The sequence below is a fragment of the Paramisgurnus dabryanus genome, chromosome 21, assembly GCF_030506205.2.
Source record: "Paramisgurnus dabryanus chromosome 21, PD_genome_1.1, whole genome shotgun sequence".
Classification (NCBI taxonomy): Eukaryota; Metazoa; Chordata; class Actinopteri; order Cypriniformes; family Cobitidae; genus Paramisgurnus; species Paramisgurnus dabryanus.
Genome location: NC_133357.1, coordinates 26,533,619 through 26,554,362, shown reverse-complemented (window position 1 = coordinate 26,554,362; position 20,744 = coordinate 26,533,619). Strand labels below are relative to the sequence as shown.

Sequence of the window (20,744 nt, the reverse complement as noted above, 5' to 3'; positions counted from 1 at the left end):
AGGGAAAATATCAGACCCCCCCAAAAGTCCTCCTAAAACAGAGGCTGACAAAAACACTGAAGTTTCCCAGACAGGTTTTAGTTGTAGGCCTTAGTTATATTAGAATATTTAAAGGCCACACATTTCATTGCTAAAACAACGTTATTTTGTGTATTTGGTATAATGTTATGTGTTCGCTTAGTTTATGGTTAAAAACACATTATTTTCCACATACTGTATATATTTGAAGCTCCAGATTTTACTTGAAATGGACAGATTTTGTACAAAACTCATCAATTTGAAAAGCCATGATTGGCCAGCTAATCTGTATGTTGTGATTGGCCTGAATAACTCTGACGTCAGCCGTAAATGTGACGCTCCATGCTTGAAAGATTCGATCACAATGCAATGCTAACAGGAGTTAACTTACAGAAGCAGGAGGAATTATGATAATGTCGATCTTGTCTACATCACCGATCCCAGGAAGTAAACTGTTGCCTACAATTTGTGTGTTTATTTTAGTCCCAGAAAAGAGATTTATGTTGGAGAGGAGAACTCGAGTCATCGTTTATGTTGAAGTTTGTACCTTTTGCATGTCATTAACATGTACTAATACACACTTACACACCAAAGAAAATGTAAAATTATGAATCAGGCCATAGTGTCATGATCCTGTCTTCAGGTCAGTTTTCTAGTCATAGTGACAGGATCATGGCAGCCCAATGTTTTGTGTGAGAGCACTGGCTTTGTTTTTCATAGCCATGTGCTTTCTGTCTCGTCTCTTGACCCCGCCCCCTTGTTTCCTCCTTAATTATCCCATTATTATTTGAATCATGTCACCTGTTCCCCTCTTGATTTGTTCCCCTATTTAATGCCCTTGTGTTTGCTGTCCTGTGCTCGTTCGTCTGATGTTATAAATGTTGATACCAGTGTCTAAGCCTGTGGTTGTTTGATATTTCCTGTGAGTACCCAGTTTAGTGTAGTTCTAGTCTAGTCTTCTGTTATTTGTAAAGTACTTTGTTAGTCTTGTGTCTAGTCCAGTGTTAGTTTATTGTAGTTTATATCCTGTCTTGTTTTGCCCCCTTGTGGGTTTTTGTTTTTGCCCCTGTCTTTTTCAATAAAAGTCTTGTCCTGTCCACATGTGTCTGCGCTTGGGTTCATCTGCCTAAATCCCTGACAGTACGAACGAGCCAATTCTGAACCCAGCAGACATGAGCGAGTCTGATTCAGGGTGGTGGGATATCCTTGTTGCCGAGACCCGGGCTGGTGAGGGCCCCTTTCCGCCTCAGGGAGGACTCTCTGTGAGGGATTATGCCAGGTCGGTTGAGGGGATAAGGAGATTGTTTCCCGAGGTGTTGGCTAACTCCTATCTCGTCGCTGGCCTGAATGTTCTCCCTCCTTATCAGAAGCGGAGGGAACTGGTCCATCTCCCTTACCGGGAGATGGTGAACCATCTCGGGGGACAGCAACCGGAGCGGAACAGCAGCACGCCACCTCCAAAGCTCCCGGGCAGCCCATTGTCCCCTATCCCAGAGGGACTGGTCATCGGAGTGTTGACGCATGAGGACCCGGCGCTCACCATCTCGACCCCAGAGAGCTCGTCTCAACCCATCAGTCTTCGAGGCAAACGAGAGAGGAGGATCTCCTGGGAGTCAACGTCAGAAGGGTCCTCTGTCGAGTCCATCACTCCCTCTACTGTGCCCACTACACCGGCCACAGCGTCTGCGCCACGCCCGAAGAGGAAGAAGAGGAGAGGGTTGTCTGCTTCACAGCCTGTTCCTTCCTTCCTCGCCTCCGGACCGCCAGCGCTGCCCCAGCCGTCTGCGCAGCCTCATCCATCTGCCCAGCCGTCTGCGGAGCCCCAGCTGTCTGCACAGCCCCATCTGTCTGCCCAGCCGTCTGCGCAGATCCAATCGTCTGCACAGCCTGCACAGATCCAAACGTCTGCGCAGCCAGCGCTGCCACCCTGCCCTTGTCAGCCCAGTGACCCTGTCTTGTCATCCGTTTTCCCGTCCCAGCCAGTGTCTGTATCTCCTGTTTCACCTGCCCCGTCAGTTGTTTTCCCCAGCTCACCCGCATCACCCTGCCCGTCTACCAGGCCTTCTTCCTCTGCCTCCGTGTCATCATTGGACTCTCTCTCCCCTACCTTGCCAGAGTTTGCCCCTTCCGGTCATGCCTCTCCCAGGCTGCCCACAAGACCCCCCTCTGCTTCACCCAGAAAGCCCAGGACACAGAACTCTCGCCGGCCATCTCGCATTAACTTTTGTGTTCCTCCACCTCCGTTCCCTTGTCTGTTCTTTTTGTTATGTAACCCGAACCCTTTTGTAATTTATGCCTGTCTGCCATTGTTGTTATTTGTTATGTTTTTGTGGGTCTTGTCTGTTTGTCGTTCTGTCCTGTCTCGTGTCTAGTGTGTTCCCTTGTGGGACGCCAGGTGGCGTCCCTTAAGGGGAGGGTTCTGTCATGATCCTGTCTTCAGGTCAGTTTTCTAGTCATAGTGACAGGATGGCAGCCCAATGTTTTGTGTGAGAGCACTGGCTTTGTTTTTCATAGCCATGTGCTTTCTGTCTCGTCTCTTGACCCCGCCCCCTTGTTTCCTCCTTAATTATCCCATTATTATTTGAATCATGTCACCTGTTCCCCTCTTGATTTGTTCCCCTATTTAATGCCCTTGTGTTTGCTGTTCTGTGCTCATTCGTCTGATGTTATAAATGTTGATACCAGTGTCTAAGCCTGTGGTTGTTTGATATTTCCTGTGAGTACCCAGTTTAGTGTAGTTCTAGTCTAGTCTTCTGTTATTTGTAAAGTACTTTGTTAGTCTTGTGTCTAGTCCAGTGTTAGTTTATTGTAGTTTATATCCTGTCTTGTTTGCCCCCTTGTGGGTTTTTGTTTTTGCCCCTGTCTTTTTCAATAAAAGTCTTGACCTGTCCACACGTGTCTGCGCTTGGGTTCATCTGCCTAAATCCCTGACACATAGTTGATCTTTATGTAGTTTTTACAGACATCTCTCACATAAATCATTACTGGTGTGCATCTTGGGTCAAAAGAACAGCACTGATATATGTTAAGATATGTCAGTCCAAGATGTTTTTAAATTAAAGAAGTTCAAACATGCATTTTAGTCTGGAACTTGATAAGCCCTGTTCAGAAAACTGGCCCTAAATGACGAACTGAAGGTGTGTTAATGAATGAAGCAGATATACATGTGTCTCTACTTCAAGTGCAAGTACCAAAGTTTACTTTGTTTTTTCAACTACTTCTGTCACAATATATACCACACACAAAGACAAGAAAAAACTGGACGAACAATAAACTATAAACTTAAATGATACAACGACGAGGAGCACAGCAAAAACACAACATACACTGACAATCACTGTTAACCAACACACACACAAGGGCAAACTATATGCAGGCGAGTGATAATCAAACACAGGTGTAAGAACTTAACTATAATTAAACACAGGTTTATGAATGAAATCATGTAATGATAAAATGAGATAACAAATTAACTAAACAAGATGATTAACAATGAACAGAAATGAATGAAACACAAAAAAGCTTACAACTACACTGTTAAAGAGTCAACTGTCAACAACTTTTACTTAAAACACATTATAAAACGGGCAGTTCTGGTTCTCAGTCTGATTGGTTGAAATGTGTTCTAAGCCGTGATAAAATACCCCGGTAAACCAACGGTATCCAGATAAATGTCAATAAATACTGTTGAGTCATCTAATCAATAAAGAGAAAACGCTCCCTGAGGAGTTACCTCAAATTGATATTTCCGCTATCTACTGGGTGGCGATCTTACCCAACTTAAACACTGACGCTGACACATTCACTCAACACTAAAAAACAGCGTGTTTTGATCTGGCTCTGAATCTGATCTCTTACAAAAATTGAATTATCTCCGCTTTTAGCTGAAACATCTGACAGGTGATAAGAGAACAAATGAAGGTAGGATGAAACTGGTTTTTTGTTGTTGTTTAAAAGCGGATGGTCTGTTCTTTCATTTGATATTTTATGTTTATTTAAAGAAGATCATTTTTCTGCAAGGCATTAAACTAAAACTGGGTTGGCAACTTAAAAAAAAACGCTGACGGGGAAAGAGTTCAGCATGCTTCCAAGCATATTTGATCATCACTCGATCAATATAAATGTTAATGTATAAATTAGATGATTGTTGGTTTATAAAATAAACACCACAGTCTTAAATAATATTTTCATTGTGTCTTTGCTGCGTCTGTGTTGGTTGGGAACTGCTCTCTGTTTCAGTCACACTTGATTCTGAGGAACTACTTTGTTTGGCGGAAGAGTAATATTTGTACTAATATAAATACAACTTATTTGTGTTTTATTTTATAAAATCCCGCTAACGTTATGCATATGAAGTAACCGTTTTATAAAAGCAATAACCCCCGCGAAGCAGTGGGGTTACAGTGCATTTTATAACAGCTAAGGGGGTTTCAGGCACTCCGCTTCGTGTCGTGCCTAACAACGCCTTATATAACAATATAAAATGCACTGGTAACCCACTGCTTCGCAGGGCTTATTGCTTAATTATAAAAAAAACTTTGTCACAAAGTCATCAAAGCTCAAACATATTTACACTCCTCTAACAAAACAAAGGCATAATAAGTAACACAAATCATTTTTTAAAGAAGAAAAGATTTTTCACAGAAGAGCAAGAGTTTAAGAGTAAGACAGTAAAATCTAACAGTGTTTAAATAGCACAATCATTGTAAGAGCTGTATTGTTTTTTTCAAAGAGTTTGCTCTTATATGTCAGTTAATTTATTACTAATGCAAATACTTTAAGCACTTTCTCTTTTAGGTTTAGATGTAAATGTACATGTCACGTTAAATTAAACTGATCTATTTGTCCAGATTACTGAGAGTTCACACAAAACACTTTTATATTGCACTGTAAAGGTGGTGTTATTTGGGTGTTTATTCAGAGCCATTCTGGTAGATGCACAACAACAATAAAAAATAGTTTAATAAATGGGGTGAGCGGCACACAATCTAAGACAGGGTTAATTGTAACACAGCTGTTTTATACAGAGCTGATCAATCTGTGCTTTTGATCTGTTTTATCTTAATGTCAGAAGATGATCTTCTGTGATCTCTTCTGTGATCACTGAAATCTTTTTTCCATTTTTGAGTTGGGTGTGTAAGTCACCAAATCCAACCTTATATTATCTTAATCACTGACTTGATGAACAATGATTTAAAACATGTCAGCAACTCCTGATAACTGTTAGCTAGACTTGAAAAAAATGTACACAGCAAGGTTTGTTACAGTAACACAGTGTTACAACTCAGGGCGCACTCACATGATCTTAACCGTGCCCCAGCGCGATTGTCCCCATTTCCCTACTCCCCCAAAAGCACGCACTCACACTCTACGTTCATCTATCCGAGCCCGGGCACGCTTTCGTCATTAGGATGTGATTGTTTTGAACAAAGTAGGAAGTAAAGCGCTCTCTTAACACTATCACCAAGAATCACTTGCGGAAAACCGAAAATGGGTAAAAAGGCGGGACATGGGTGAAGCTGAGTTGGCTGGTTGCTGAAACCACACCCGCCTAGCCGATTCTAGTGACAGCAGTGGCAGTTCACCAATCACTCAAGTGGCCACGCCCTTAATTATGCAGAAGCTTAACCTCTTGAAAAGCACCCCCATTCTTGCCCGAAACCATGAAAATACCTACTTTCACTAAAAGGGCTGTTTTTACTAAACCATTTATAGTATAAGCACAACTGTGGTATCATTAGATAGAAGACACTTTGAGCTTCGTTTTCCATGTTTCAAAATTATTTTAAGATTAAAAAAAAAAGTTAGAGAGGCTGAAGTACATTGTAATAAAAAATTTTTGGCATAACATCTTTTTTAACACTAAAAATCTTAATGATAAATATATGTGTGAAACCTAGAAATGCAATGAGGCCAAAGCCACAAGTCTAAAGAAGTTATATTTCACGTTTGAAGTTAATAGACCCAAAAATGAGGTTCTTGCAAGAGTTTTTGTAAGACTAGTGCCTTTTCTAAGTGCCAGTCAGCCACAAAATAAAAGTATTTTGTTTACATGCATACACGTTCGTTCTTTTTATTGTTCATCCTTATATAAGCGTATAAAATGCCGTATCCACACCAGGAAATAAAGCTTCACACAAAGATCGTTGAATTCGTGTTCTAATTGGCTACACGTTCTGTCTATCAATATTTTCCATGAAGTCATTGGAGGAACGCGCGAGTCAGATGACGTCACGACATTAGACAGCGCTGTTTGGATATTATGTATTATACTCCCGCCTACTTGTACAATCAAGTTTGAGCGCTGGTTTTGAACGCGAGTGTGCTCTCATATACAAGTGTTACGATGTAAATAGTCCTCAGATTGTATATTATAATCTATTACAAGACGTGCATCTGAAATCTGATGTAAACAATGGAAAATATATCCATATTTCACGGAATATACGCATTTGTGGACAAAAATGGTCATTGGATGTACTTTGTTGGGAGAGTTTTTATGGGTTATTCACACATCTGAAACAGACTGGATTCGATTCGCGTTCCTTATACCAGCACAAAGGTAAGGAGTCAGTTTATATTATGCATGTTGTTATCTGGACTTCTGTAATAAAATTCTATATTTATGATACTAGAGCAATTTAATCTCAAAACGGAGACCATACGCTGATGCTAAACCCTTAGACCTTTTAAACGATGTATAGTAGTGTTATTATTATTGTTGTTTGTACACATTAGGCTATATATATATTGTTAGCAGCATTAAAAAAAACTGACGTCCTTCCGTCCGCGAGCTAGTGCGCGTCGAGAGGTTAAGGCTTAATATAATTTAAACAGACGAGTTACAAAAAAAATTCACCCCCCTCACAATTGTCATGAAGTGCAAAGTTAGCTAGACAGACCAAAAACACTTTTTGTACCAGGCTGTAAACATATTATTTTCTACTGTAAAGTTGGCATTTTTAACATGGTGGTCTATGGGAATTGACTCCCTTTTGGAGCCAGCCTCAATGAATTGCAGTTTAAGTCACTTCCTTATTGGCTTCATCAGAGAGATCGGAAGGTTGCCCCTCGGACCTCACCCCCTTTGTTACGTGTTCCCATAGGCAGGGTTTTCCATTTTGTTTTAACATGTATCCTGGGAAGCCTGCCCTGGCTTCCTGCCATGCCAGCTCTGCCCTGGCTTCCTGCCCTGCCATGGTCTCCAGGCCCTCTCCCTCATCACAGGCCTGGCACCACCACCCACCTAGACTCTTTATTTGGCAAGGTAACAGTCCTGTCTTGTGTTTCCCCAGTCTATGTTTCTTATTTTGAAGTTCTGTATTGTCATCCATGTTTTGTAATTCTGTGTAGCTCTTTTGCTTGGTCCTCATTCTTATTTGTCTCCTAGGTGTGTCCTATCAACCTGGATTTCTCTACCCAGTGTCCCTCTTGTGCTTTTTTGAGCATTGTGTTTCTCTGTGATGTTGTTCCTGTTCCCTGTATGGATAATCTTGTTTAATTTTGTCATATTAAAAACCTTACCTGCACTTGGATTCGCTGCCTACACTCATTACACCCAAGCGGGCGGCTCTGAACAAAAACAGAACCTGCTTTCCTTGTGTGTTTCCTATTCAGCTGTCTGTTCGTGAAGGTAAGCTCCTCTATTAAAAGCAAACATTTACATGCAAATCTGTCACAACTCATTTAGTTTTACATTTAAATTAGGAAAAAAGCCGCCACACAACAATTCTCACTTTGTTACAATTTTGTGCCGCGTGTGCAAGTAACTCAACTTCTTAATGTTGATGCATTATAACCGTAGATATTAATAAGCCTCCAACTGTGAAATAATGTATTAGTGGATCCTAAACATGTAATGACTGCGGGCAGCAAATTACACTCAGTGCATTAACATATATTACTAATGCATTTACAACGGGTGCTTATACAGTATAGATGACTGTTTAATGGTGTTTAATACCAACAACACAATGCAGAAAGATCCAGAACATCGATCAGCATAAAAACAGTGCTGTTGCTTCACTTGTTCTCAAAAGCTCTTTTATGACTCATTTACCACTTTGCTAAAGTATTTTCTGGAAGACTTAATAGATAAAAGCTCCATTCAGCTCAGTGACTCCACCACACACTATCTGACACGCACGCATACACACACACATTCTGGTTTCCATGTTTTGTGGGGACATTCCATAGACGTAATGCATTTTATACTGTACAAACTGTATATTCTATTCCCTTCCCCTAACCCCAAACCCTAACCACAACATAACAGAAAACTTTCTGCTACTTACATTTTCAAGAAACATCATCCTGTTTGATTTATAAGCTTGTTTCCTCATGGGGACCTCAAAATATCCTCACAAGGTCACAAAAATACTGGTATTCCTATCTTTGTGGGGACAATTTTATTTAAAATATGCAAATCTACACTGACTAAAACTTTGAAGGCAGCCATGTTATAATCATTTTATATTTGATATTAATATTGCAGTAATTTCTATCACTTTACAATAAGGTTGTATTAGTAAACATGAGTTTTTCAGCATATATTAATTCTTGTTAATGTTAGTTATTGTCAATACATTAATTCATGTTAGTCCATTGTATATTAAAGGCGCAAAAGAGGATGTTTTTCGCCGACTGAGAATCCAAAAAACGGTTACTGAGTTTTTTAAATGAGCGCATGCGTAAGAACAGCCTCCCTCCTTCTCAGCTCATTTCTAGGGAACACCTTCCAAAACTCGTGCACGACTATTTGAATACGAGTGTTTGTTTACTACCGGCATATGCTGTGTCGTGTGACTCACGTCAGTGGATTCATTATGTGAAATGATGATAATAAACAAATAAGACGTTTAAACGTTAGATCAGTCGACGATACTCCCATTTCAACTAGCATGTAGCAGACTGGTCACTGCCTTACAACTACAGTACAAGAACAACGTCAATATACTTAAATAACAGTACAACAATTATTCCCTAAAGAAAGAATAATCACTGTTACCTGTCGGAAAGAATTTTGTGAACTGCGCGTCTGTCTTGACACCTCTCTGTTCCTTCATTGCTCTCCAGCGTTGAAATGTTTCTCCAATATATTACGTTCTTCTGACAATTTTCTCCTATTCCCAGCGGCTTAAAAAAGTCTTTCTTTTGCGTCCTCCTTCGAGTTTCTTCTCTACTGTGGTGCAAATTCGAGGAGGAAAGCAGGATCGAAAATGAAAACAAAACGAAACTTGCGCATGCGTCGCCTGTATTTAGTTACTGGAGCGCGCACGTCTCTCACAAGGATCGTAATGGCAGTGATTGACAAGCCAGAGGGCCAATCGCTTATGCGATGACCGCATGAGCAATTGGCTGATGTTTTTAAGGCCCTATCTTGTGCACAGATGACGTATATTAATATTATTACTTTCAGTGCACCTAAGTTTCAAGTAATATTGCAAAAATGTATAAAACAAACATCCTCTTTTGCACCTTTAAGTAATGTTATCAGTTGCAAGGCTTGATTTTATAAATGTATTAGTAAATGCCAAAACTAACATCAACAAAGATAAATAAATGCTGTAGAAGTGTTGTTCATTGTTAGTTCATGTTAGCTAATTAACTAATTGTTAACAAATACAACCTTATTGTAAAGTGTTACCCAGTAATTGTTTACAAACCCACACACTGTTTAGGATAACAGTTTTGACTGCCCTATTTAGTAAAATTTAAATAAAAAATCACATTGCAAACAAATAATAAAAGATTAAAGAACACAACTTTAGTAAAAAACGGTGTCTTTATTTGTTTATGGGTATAGGCAGGATCCTCCTGCTCCTATTAAACTAATATGTGCATCTAGAAAGTATTCAGACCTCCTTCACTTTTTTGCAAAGTGTTGCAACCTATTTAACTACAACTACTTAATTTCTTCTCATTAATTTATACTGTGTGCATATTTAATATGCAAGTCAATATTTTGATTACATTTTCCCCAAACACATGCCTAATTTCAAACAAATATACATTTAGTATAAAATCAATTCTAAGTGATATATTGTTGTTAATGATGGCTGGAAGTCAAACACACTTTATATTCAGGTGTGCAAAATTATTACGCAGGTTCTCTTTTACAGGTAAAATGGGCCACAGAAAGGTTTACCTTGCACTGAAAATTAATTATTAAATTCCTATGAGAAAGATGCAATGCTATAGAATTTTTAAAAGTAAAATAAGATCAAGAATTTGATTGTGAGACCATCAGGAATCCAATGTCACTGTTTTTTCAGAAATGCAACCTGCCTGGAGTAAAAGATGTCAGAGACTTTGCTACGATAAAGAATCCTAAAAACATCACCCCCACTTTAAAGAACCATTAGCTTCATATCATTCATAAGAATCATAAGGGACCAACATTACTTCTCTTCCAGAATCTAGCAGTAAGTTTTGCAGTAAGTAATGAACGAATACTTGCATCGGCTTTTGTGAGGCAGTGCAAAGATCCAGATGTGGGTAAGAGCGTGAGGAAGAAAAATCAGATGTGTTTGAGATCACGTGACAGAGACCTTGAAGTTGTTCCTTTGCGTTATTCCGTAGAGCGGATTGAAGTGAAGAATTCCCAAAACTGTCCCAAGGGAGGGAGATGGGTCTCACCGCTTGAGCTGAAAGCTGAGCTGTGAGTTTAACCAATTGTGAGCAAAGATGAGTTGGATGGCTTGCCTTCTTATCTTTTGATAAGTCCAGCCCAATGAAACTGAGATAGCCAATGTGAAAGGTTGTTGATCAAGCGGGTTAACCGTCTATTTATTCGGAAAATTTTATTGCAGAGAGTTTGTCTCAGTAATAATTATGAGTTTAAAGCCAGTTATGGAAACATAGTGCATATCATTGATCAGGAAATAAGGGTTTAAACACACATCAAATAATAATTTAATAACTGTGAATATAAGCCATACTAAGGTAAAGCTAGATAGATACGACCACGCAGTACAAGGATATACTGAGTAATATATACATTTTAAACAGCTTATTGTGATCTTAAACTAGAGAGTCCCAATTCCACATAACTTGGTCAGAATTCTGCAAGTTCTGACAATTGTCCGTCATGTTTCTTTATGGAATTTTGTTTATGCCGAGAATGGTGTTTAGATTGGCACCAATTTACGATCATGCAGAGGAGCCAGGGACTGATAAGATCTCTGGAGAGTAGACACTTTAACTGTTTAACACTGTTTAACAGCTCTACTTGTATCAAGTTTGACTGTAAAAAGTACAACTGTAAATATATTGAATTTTTACTTAAGGGGGGGGGTCATCGATATTTCATGCATTCTGACTTATTTACAAAGTTTAAGAGTTGGATTCCTCATGCTAAACATAGGCAAAGTCTCAAAAAAGCAGTTGTACGTGTTACTGGGTATTTCTGTGCTGAATGCACTTCACCAGGGTTCGTACAAGTTTCGGAAAGGGTACAGCTGATGTATCAGGGGTAAGCCATACGTATCATTTATTTTTATTGGCACTTCCCCCGGAAAAGCACACTCACATGTCAATCACCGGGAGAGTGAGAACTGAGGACGCTAGAAGCTACAGGCATCACTTCATGTGACAGCTTGTTTTATATCAAGACTCATGCACAAAATGGCACAAAAGAAGTGTGTTTTTGGATGTAAGGAGAAGAAAGCCATTTTTATGGAAACAATGGATACAGTTTGTTTATCATTGGTAGTGGCAGATTTTGCGTGTGTGTTTGTATAATACTGGATTTTGTTGAAAAGTCCACTTGTAAGATATTTGCAGTAAAATATCCAAAAACCACTAGGCCAGTTTAATATATTTTGTCTAGCTGATTACTAACAATACCTCTAATGTTTTCGACTACTTGTAAATGAAAAGAAAATTGCTATTCTAAACAGTGACATGGGGCAGATTTACAAGTAGTTGAAGATAACAAACCATACATCTATGATAAACTTATTTATTTATAATGTATAAATCTCAATTCCAAAAATTTACCCTGACTGATTTTGTGGTCCAGGATTACATAAATATTCACACAGCACTTTGGTCCCAGAAAATACTTATAAAATTGGCAGGCAAGCTTCTGTGTGGACACAAACACGTCCCGTAAATGTTCTGGGATGACTCCCGTAAAGAAGACCTAGTAACATTGCCGTAAGATTCCTGTTAAGCCCTAAGTGTGAACAAGAGGCAGATATAATGCCGTAAGGAGCGTGCTGTAGTGAGGACGCACGTCTCATGGCAACATGAAGTTATGGTTCAGCTCTTTAAAACGAGGGGTTTACATGCAGATTAACATTCACGACTGCAAACAAAATATATCGTTCAGCTCTTCAAAACAATGTTTTTAAATGCACATTAACAATCACAATGAGAAATGTCTGCAAACGCTCTGGTTTCTGGAGAGAGAAATAACCGATAATAAGCAAACTTCAGAAGCTGCGGAGAACAATTATATTGAATATTGAGAATAAAATAATTGCACTCTTTGCTATGTGACTACGAGTGTATTTGATTCTTAGATTTTTTTGTTTATTGTCTGTTTCAAATCGTATCATTTCTCCTCAAGCTAAATCGAACAATCCAGGAGATCTGCTTACAGAAAAAGATATGTTTATTGTATATAACAACACACTTAAACAGATATGGCAAATTTTGCCATTTGCATTGTCTCTGGTGTTCTGTTCTTCATCATACTCTTCATCTGCCTCTCAGACTGTTTACAATCCACACAATTGGTAAAGAATACCATTAGAAAAAAGTGTGTACAATTTGGAGTTGTTGTGTTTAGCAGGGGTTTAGTGTTTTAGCAATTCAGAAAAACTGTAATCAACATATAATATGACAGTTAATCAGTTAGGAATATTTTTGTTTTGTTCATTATTTATTATAGGCTGCAGTGTGTAGTGAATAGTGTATTTTAGGACCTAACAAAAATGTTTATGAACAATATACAGAAATGAAATTGAGACACCCACAGGGCTGTATTTGTTTCTTTGTGTATTTTGCCACCTTTTAACCATTTCCTATATGGTATTGTTATGATGATGCAGCTTTGTGTGCCCTATTAAAGAGAATCATTTTACTGTTCCTGGTTGTATTATGTTAACAAAAACTTACCACATAGTCTCTCCTTGTGTCTTTTTGAGCCAGGTTGAGATAGAATCACCAGATGATAAGAGTGTCAGCGAGAGAGAGGAGAGTGTCAGCGAGAGACAGGAGGGTGTCAGTAAGAGAGAGAGGGTGGAGCAGGGGGACATGAATTACTTTGTCCATCCTACAACTTCTACTTTGCAGAGATTTTTAGATTTCCACCCACAACAAAATGCTAGAAATCCAGCTGTACAGAAGGTATTCACCTGTAAGGACGGAACTAGCAGGAAGTGGCTCACATATTGTGAGAGACATCATGCATTGTTTTGTTTTATGTGTATGGGGTTTGGGAAGACTGACAACATATTTTTTTAGTGGAATGTCAGATTGGAGCCATGTTCACCAACGCATAGAGGAGCATGAAAAGAGCATTGCACACCAAACAGGTGCTGAAGCCTTTTTCCTAAGATGCTCAAATGCAGATATTAGGAGCATTTTTGCTAGTAGTCAGATGTCTGCTCATAGGGAACAAGTGAGAAAGAGACATCAGGTATTGGGTTGTGGATGTAGTGAAAGTGCTTGGAAAGAGGGGGCTGAGCTACAGGCATATGGAGAATGAGGCAGCATATACATTGGATGACAATACCATAGACCATGGGAACTTTTTGGAACTCATCATTTAAGTAAATATGATGTCTGCCTAAAAGTGCATCTTGATAATTGCATTGAAAAGAGCAGGAAGTTACACCAGTCCAGTGGAACAAGTGGTAGAGGGTCTCTTATTACCCTACTCTCCAAAACCACAGTAAACTCAGTAATTGATACAATTGGTCACCTAATTCAAGAGTGTATTTCCAAAGATGTCCAGACAGCCGGACTGTTCTCTGTTCAGCTAGACACTACCCAAGACATAACATCTTAAGATCAGTGCTCAGTAATCTTAAGGTATGTTACTAATACTGTGCATGAGAGGCTTCTCGCTGTAGTGAGGTGTCAGGCATCCACTGGTCAATACTTTGTAGACCTGCTCTCAGAAGTCTTAGAAGAAGTCTTAATAAACCTCTCCTCTTTCTAACAGAAGGGATGGATATCCTCTCTGCCCACCGTATGGTAATATGGTGATTGCCACACATGAGAGCCAGAAAAAGATCGCCAGAGACTTCATAAGTATAAGGGCAACTGCAGATAAGTTTGTCAACTGGACAAATGAAAATATTGAACAAAGGATGGAAGGAACAGACACTGAAGTGGGGGCTGAATTGCCTTAGAATAGAGCAAAAAAGAAAAAAGCAGGGTTGAAGAGATGGCTGGAGAGGAGTCACTTATAGATGCTGAGAGAGCATATGAGGTGAATGTACACACCATAATTCTTGGCACTCTCTTTGCTGATTTGGCTTGGCTGGACCCTAAAAACTTTCATCGGATCAGGGACACTTCTCTTCTGAGCAACGCACTCCAAGACCTCAGTAAATGTCTGATAAAATTTGACAGCCGAGCTACAGTAGAGAATCTACAGTCAGAATTAAAATGTTTAGCTAGACAATGGAGCAGCTTAAAGCATCACATCTGGATGAATACAAGACCAGAACAGTGGAAGATAGGTCTGCAGGACAGGAAGAGGAGACTGATATTGTGAACAAAAGCTGTGCCTCCTGCAAAAATTGCCCATTGTGCTGCTATGAAATACTCAGGCGGTTAAACATGTTGTCAAGTGCTTATCATCTCCTTGGGCTTGCATATAAGTTCCTGCTCACCCTATCTTTGACTCAAGTGGCCTGTGAAAGAACATTCTCAACACTCAAATTCATCAAAAGCAGACTTCGAAGCACTCTGTCAGCAAACAAGCTGGAAATGTTTATGTTGATGGCCACCGAGAAAGACATCCATTGGACTCAGACATAGTCATTGACAGGTTCACTGAGAAGAGTGAATTATTAAGAAGGCTGCTCTTGTAGCTTAATAAGTTATGATAACATTTTTTTAATTATCATGAAAATATTTATTGGACTGTAGCAGCTGTCTTATATTTTCATTTAAGATTGAACCTCTTTCTCCCTTTCTTACAGGAAGCGGACATCTCTGACATAATTTGTACATCAAAGGACCTTCATTTTGTTACAATAAGTTAATGCTACTTTTATCTGGGAGTCTGGATACACTGATCATATAATCAGTTATCATAACCATAATCTCTCTCTCTCTCTCTCTCTCTCTGACACACAGGATGCCTTCTCTTACTTTTAAGGTTTATCCGAAGATTTTACAAGCATTCGTTTGACTAAAGCCCGGTGCACACTGTGAGATTTCAGACAGGATTTAGCTGTCTGGGACAAATTTTGAAATCCTAAACGATTTCTGGAATACCAGGCGAAAATCTGCCGTCTTTGATCGCTAGTTTGACATGTTCACAGACAGCCGATTAATGACCGTTGCGATCAAAATTATCCTCCGACAAAATTCTGGCAGTGTCAGAATTTTTTAGATACAATCCTGCTTTGTGACATCTCCCTACGACAACCGGCTGCTCAATAACCAATAGAAGCACAGAACCCGATGACACAATTAGTGCGGCGACAACAACAAATCAACGCAGACAAATGTAAAAAAGAACCAGGTAGACTGTACAGCAGTATAAAAATGAAGCAGCCTGGAGAGAAATCATGCTGAAAATTCAAATGCCAGGTACTCGTCTCCTTTGTTTTGTCTTCTTTTTATGCTTGAGACAAGTCATGATTAAAATGAACAGTAGATGTTGTTTCGGTTTGTTAGCCTTCGCTTCAGCGTGTGTTTTCCCAGCCGTCGTCAATCGATGACGTAAAACTGCGGATGCGTTTGTTTGCGTACGTCCGATTTTTAAAAGTCTTTAAACTCGTACAGTCTGACATTGATGGAAACTGAGATCATATAGTGTGACATGGACTTAACTCTTTCACCGCCATTGACGAGATATCTCGTCAATTAAGAGAAAACGCTTCCCCGCCAATGAAGAGATTTTCCGTCTTTCCGCAATACCGCTATTATCCACCCTTCCGCAACTTTTTAAACCCGGAAGTATTGCCCTATGGCAAGCGGCTGCATGTCCGTGTCTGTTTGAAAGATCGCTCTGAATGGGATCTCTATGAAAAGTCCGTCACAAAAATGGAATTATCTCTGCTTTTTGCTCAAAATGTGGTGTTTTTGCAGAAGCCTACCCATATTCAAAAGCTGATTACAAAAGAACCACTAAAGGTAGGATGAAACGGTGTTTTTGTTTGAAAGCAGAGGGTCTGTTCTTTCATTTGGTATATTGTATGTTTATATATTTAAAGAAGAACATTTTCTGGAAGGCATTAAACTTTGGTGAAAATCATGAAAAACGCTGGCGCTGGCTGGCAACTTTTTTTAAAAACGCTGGCGGTGAAAGAGTTAATTACGATCTTAATCGCACAGTGTGGCAAGCAACAATCCTAAAAGACTATTTAAAATCGCACAGTGTATACCGGGCTTAAGTGAGTTTACAGTTAATTCAATGCTTTTATAGTTATATCATGAAATATTTATTGCACTAGCACCTGTTTTATGTTTCATTTAAGACTGAACCTCTTTCCTCCTTTCTTACAGGAAGCGGACATCTCTGACATAATTTATACGTCAAAGGAGTTTACCTTCATTTTGATTTTACTTGGTGAGTTTACAATATGCTACTTTTATCTGGGAGTCTGGAAAACACTGATCATATAATCAGTTAACATAACCACTCTCTCTTTGACACACAGGATGCCTTCTCTCACTTTTAAAGGTTTATCCAAGGAGTTTACAAGCATTCATTTGACTTAAGTGAGTTTACAGTTAATTAAATTCTATACTGTGGAAAATTCATCTGATCAGCTATTTATAATCTCTTTCTCTTTATCCCTCAAACACACAGGCACAGACAAGATGGACGTTTTAAGTTTGTATTTTTTTGACAAGACAAATGTTTTAAGGATGAAGCTTGTTTTAGAATGTGATAAGTGTGGATTATACAGTTTTATTGCATTATTAAATTACACGTTCTAAAAGTGGTCAACTCTCACTCTTTTCTACCTGCTATTAATTGGGTGTAGTGCTTTTATGGAATTGAAGTTGCTATTTCTATACATATTTAAAGGTGTGCAAAGATGGGTGGTATTTGTAATTATATGTAGTGTGAGCCGGTTTGAGCCAAAATGCCAGGGCCGAATTTTTGTCCCAGTCCAGCCCTGCTCCTGTCTTTCGGCGGTACGGAACACTCCTCTCTGGCTCTTCTCAATTCCAAAACTGAGGGGAATTTCCTGGACTTTGCTTTAGCCGGAGAGTGCGGAATTCCTGCCATTCCTCTTAAGGTGCCCCTAGCCAACTGGACAATTAAGGGAAAGCAGACAACGCAGGTCACTCATTGCACTCCTCCCGTAAGTCTTCACATTTCTGGCAATCATTGTGAGGAGATTGTGCTGTACCTCCTGCATGCGTCTCTTTCTCCCATCACTTTGGGGCATGCATGGTTGTCAAAGAACAACCTCACTTTTATTGGCAGCATGTTATTTTAGCTTGGTCCCAGTCTTGTCATGTGTCTTGTCTTGGTTCTGCTTCTTCGGGTTCTTTTCTCTCTGTTTCTCAGGTTCCAGCGGCTGATCTGACCGGGTCCCGGTGGAGTATGTTGATCTTTCTCAGGTTATCAGTAAAGCCCGGGCCACCTCCCTGCCTCCTCACTGGTCTTATATCTTCGTCATTGATCTCCTCCCAGGCACTTCTTTGCCTAAAGGTAGACTTTACTCTTTGTCGGGTCCCAAAAGAGAGGCTATGGATCATTATATTAGTGATTGCCTTTGCACCCGTCTCATTCATCCCTCTACCTCTCCTGCGGGAGCGGGGTTCTTTTTTGTTAAAAAGAAGGATGGCTCCATACATCCGTGCATTGATTACAGAGGCTTAAATGACATTATTGTTAAGAATAGATGCTCCCTACCTTTAATGTTTACAGCTTTAGAAATTCTGCAAGGAGGGTGTTTCTTCACCAAATTTTGAATACTCTGTTTTACCGTTCGGATTAACAAACGCTCCGTCTGTCTTCCAGGCTCTGGTTACTGACGTGTTGAGAGACATTATGAACAAGTTTGTCTTTATGTACCTTGAAGACATTCTCATTTTCTCCCCCTCTATGCAGGTACACACATTTAGCATGTTCGCAGAGTGTTATGGCGTCTCTTAGAGAATTAATCTCTCCCTAGCACAGCTCAGCGGTCATCTCTCCTCAACACAGCTCGGCGGTTATATCTCCCTGTCTTCATTCAGTGACTATCTCTCCCTGGCTCTTCCCAGAGGTTTTTCTCTCTCTCCCTCTCTGCTCCATGATATTTTAATACATTTTGTAAACTGCATCTGGATCCTTGCCTTGTGTGTTTTATTCCTTAACCCTTATTTGCTTTGTGTCGTGCCTAACAACGCCTTTAGCTGTTATAAAATGCACTGTAACACCACTGCTTCACCGGGGTTATTGCTTTTATAAAATGGTTACTTCATATGCATAGCAGTTTCATAAAATAGATGTAATTTTATTAGAATAAATATTATTTTTCTGCCTAACAAAGTAGTTCCTCAGAATCAAGTGTGGCTGCAAAAGCGCTTAAGCAAGACAGAAGCAACAAAGACACAATGAAAATATGATTAAAGACTGGTGTTTATTTATATAAATGAAACTTCATATATTTTATAAATCAACATTTATATCATGGAATTGTTGAAGTGTTGAAATATGCTTGGAAGCATGCTTAAATATATGGATGTTCATTGACCTTTATTTCCAATCCAGTCCACTTTATTTATATAGCACAATTTTAACAAACAAGGTTACATCATAGTGCATCAAAAGCCAGGGAATATAAATATGTTTTTAAATGAGATTTAATGGTGTGGAGGGTAGGCACAGCTTTAATGTGCGGTGGTAAATCATTCCACAATTTGGGAGCTACTCCAGAAAAGAGCGATCGCCTCTGGTCTTCGGCCTGATCCTGGGCACATTCAGCCGCAGCTGATCCCCAGACCTCAGTGACCTTTACGGGGTGTAAATATGCAGGAGCTCCAAAATATACTGAGGTGCCAACCCATTTAGCGACTTAAAAACAAACATTACAATCTTAAAATTCTAAAAATTAATATTCTAAAATACAAAGGGAGCCATTGGAGTGAGGCAAAAAAAGGAGAAATGTGTTTCCGGGTTCATATTAACAGACGAGCAGCTGCATTTTGGACTTATTGTAGGCGTGAAAGAGATTTTTGGTTCATGCCAATGTAAAGTGCATTACAGTAGTCTAAACAGGTTGACATAAAAGCATGATTCACTTTTTTTAAGATAATTTTGAAAGATAAAACTTGAGCAAAATGCCTCAGTTGATAAAATCTAGATTTAACCACCATGTTTATCTGTTTGTCAAGCTTAAAATCACTATCATTATCAAAAAGTCACACACCCGCCTGGCTTCAAACACAATTATCTCAGTTTTTTCTTTGTTTAAATTTTAAAGAATAAAAGACATCCTGGTTTTAATATCCTTGAGACATTTGGGTAAAGTTAGGGAACCTTTTACATCTCTTCTCAGTGGTAAGTTTGCAAGTCATCAGCATAAAAATGGTAGGAAATACCATGTTTTTTTTTTAAATATTACCAAGAGGGTAGCCTGGGAAAACCCAGACAACTTCTGGCAAATATAGAATTGCTCTGCAAGTATTCTGGCAACAAGGCCATTCAAGCCCATTTTTAATGTTGAGAAATCGCGGCACCAATCAGAAACGTTGGGGCGGGCTTTACACGATGACAACAGCGCAACAATGGTGAAGCAGATTTTGTACATTACAAAGATAGATGCCGCCATGGCACATCACTGTTGGAATCAGCTATCGCATCTGTTTTAAACAATTTAAACTTTTCCTTTTCGTTAAAACCCAAGCAAAGAACAAAACTCGAAGCCTTCATATCTTTTTTGTGCATCGAGTGCATCCAAATTTGTCACTAAATTAAATGATGCAATAAATAAGTAGGGATGCACCGAATCCAGGATTCGGATTCGGCCAAATACTGGGCTTTTTGACGGGGTTCGGCCGAATCTTAGATTTTTTTTCCACCGAACCGAACCCTAAGCTTGTGCTATGCTGGTCGACGTCACGCGGCCGTTGATTACACACATCAGGTGCTGACGTGGAGATAAGTGGTTTTTTTTTCCGGTGAGCCTTAGGGGCGTTTCACATTTCGTGGACACACCTGGAACCAACGCATCGCACCGCATCGCTTTCATTGTGTTTTGCAGTCGGGCTATCAAAATGCATCCCCGCCCTGCCCGTCGGGCTATCTTGACTTATAGGGAGGAAAAAATATATTTAAATGCTTATATATCCTCTCACAGATTTGGATGGGTAATTGTGGTGCATGAAATTCAGGCATTGTGTATTTAAATTGCGTTTGAGCGGGCACTCGAGTTTTACTTTCACTTTCGCGATCGGGCGAAGCCGCAGTACAGGAAGCAATCTGTACTGATTTGTCATGGATTTTTGCGCAAATCCTCCAACTTCGTCCTGTCAGTCATTACTATCCTCACATAAGAAAATTAAATCTCTCGCAGCAAGCTTTAAAGTGA

At 39.5% G+C, this 20,744-nt stretch overlaps 1 protein-coding gene and 1 long non-coding RNA gene across 2 annotated transcripts in view; one reads left to right on the top strand and one right to left on the bottom strand.

The window, feature by feature from the left end:
* The window catches only part of l1camb (L1 cell adhesion molecule, paralog b), a 356,560-nt gene that overhangs the window by 225,032 nt on the left and 110,784 nt on the right, over positions 1–20,744 (bottom strand). The gene's annotated exons all lie outside the window — the stretch shown is intronic.
* LOC135772755 (uncharacterized) lies at positions 15,194–17,023 on the top strand. Its single transcript, XR_010543250.2, has 4 exons — positions 15,194–15,240; positions 15,340–15,361; positions 16,717–16,780; positions 16,872–17,023. It is a non-coding gene; the product is annotated as an uncharacterized lncRNA (long non-coding RNA).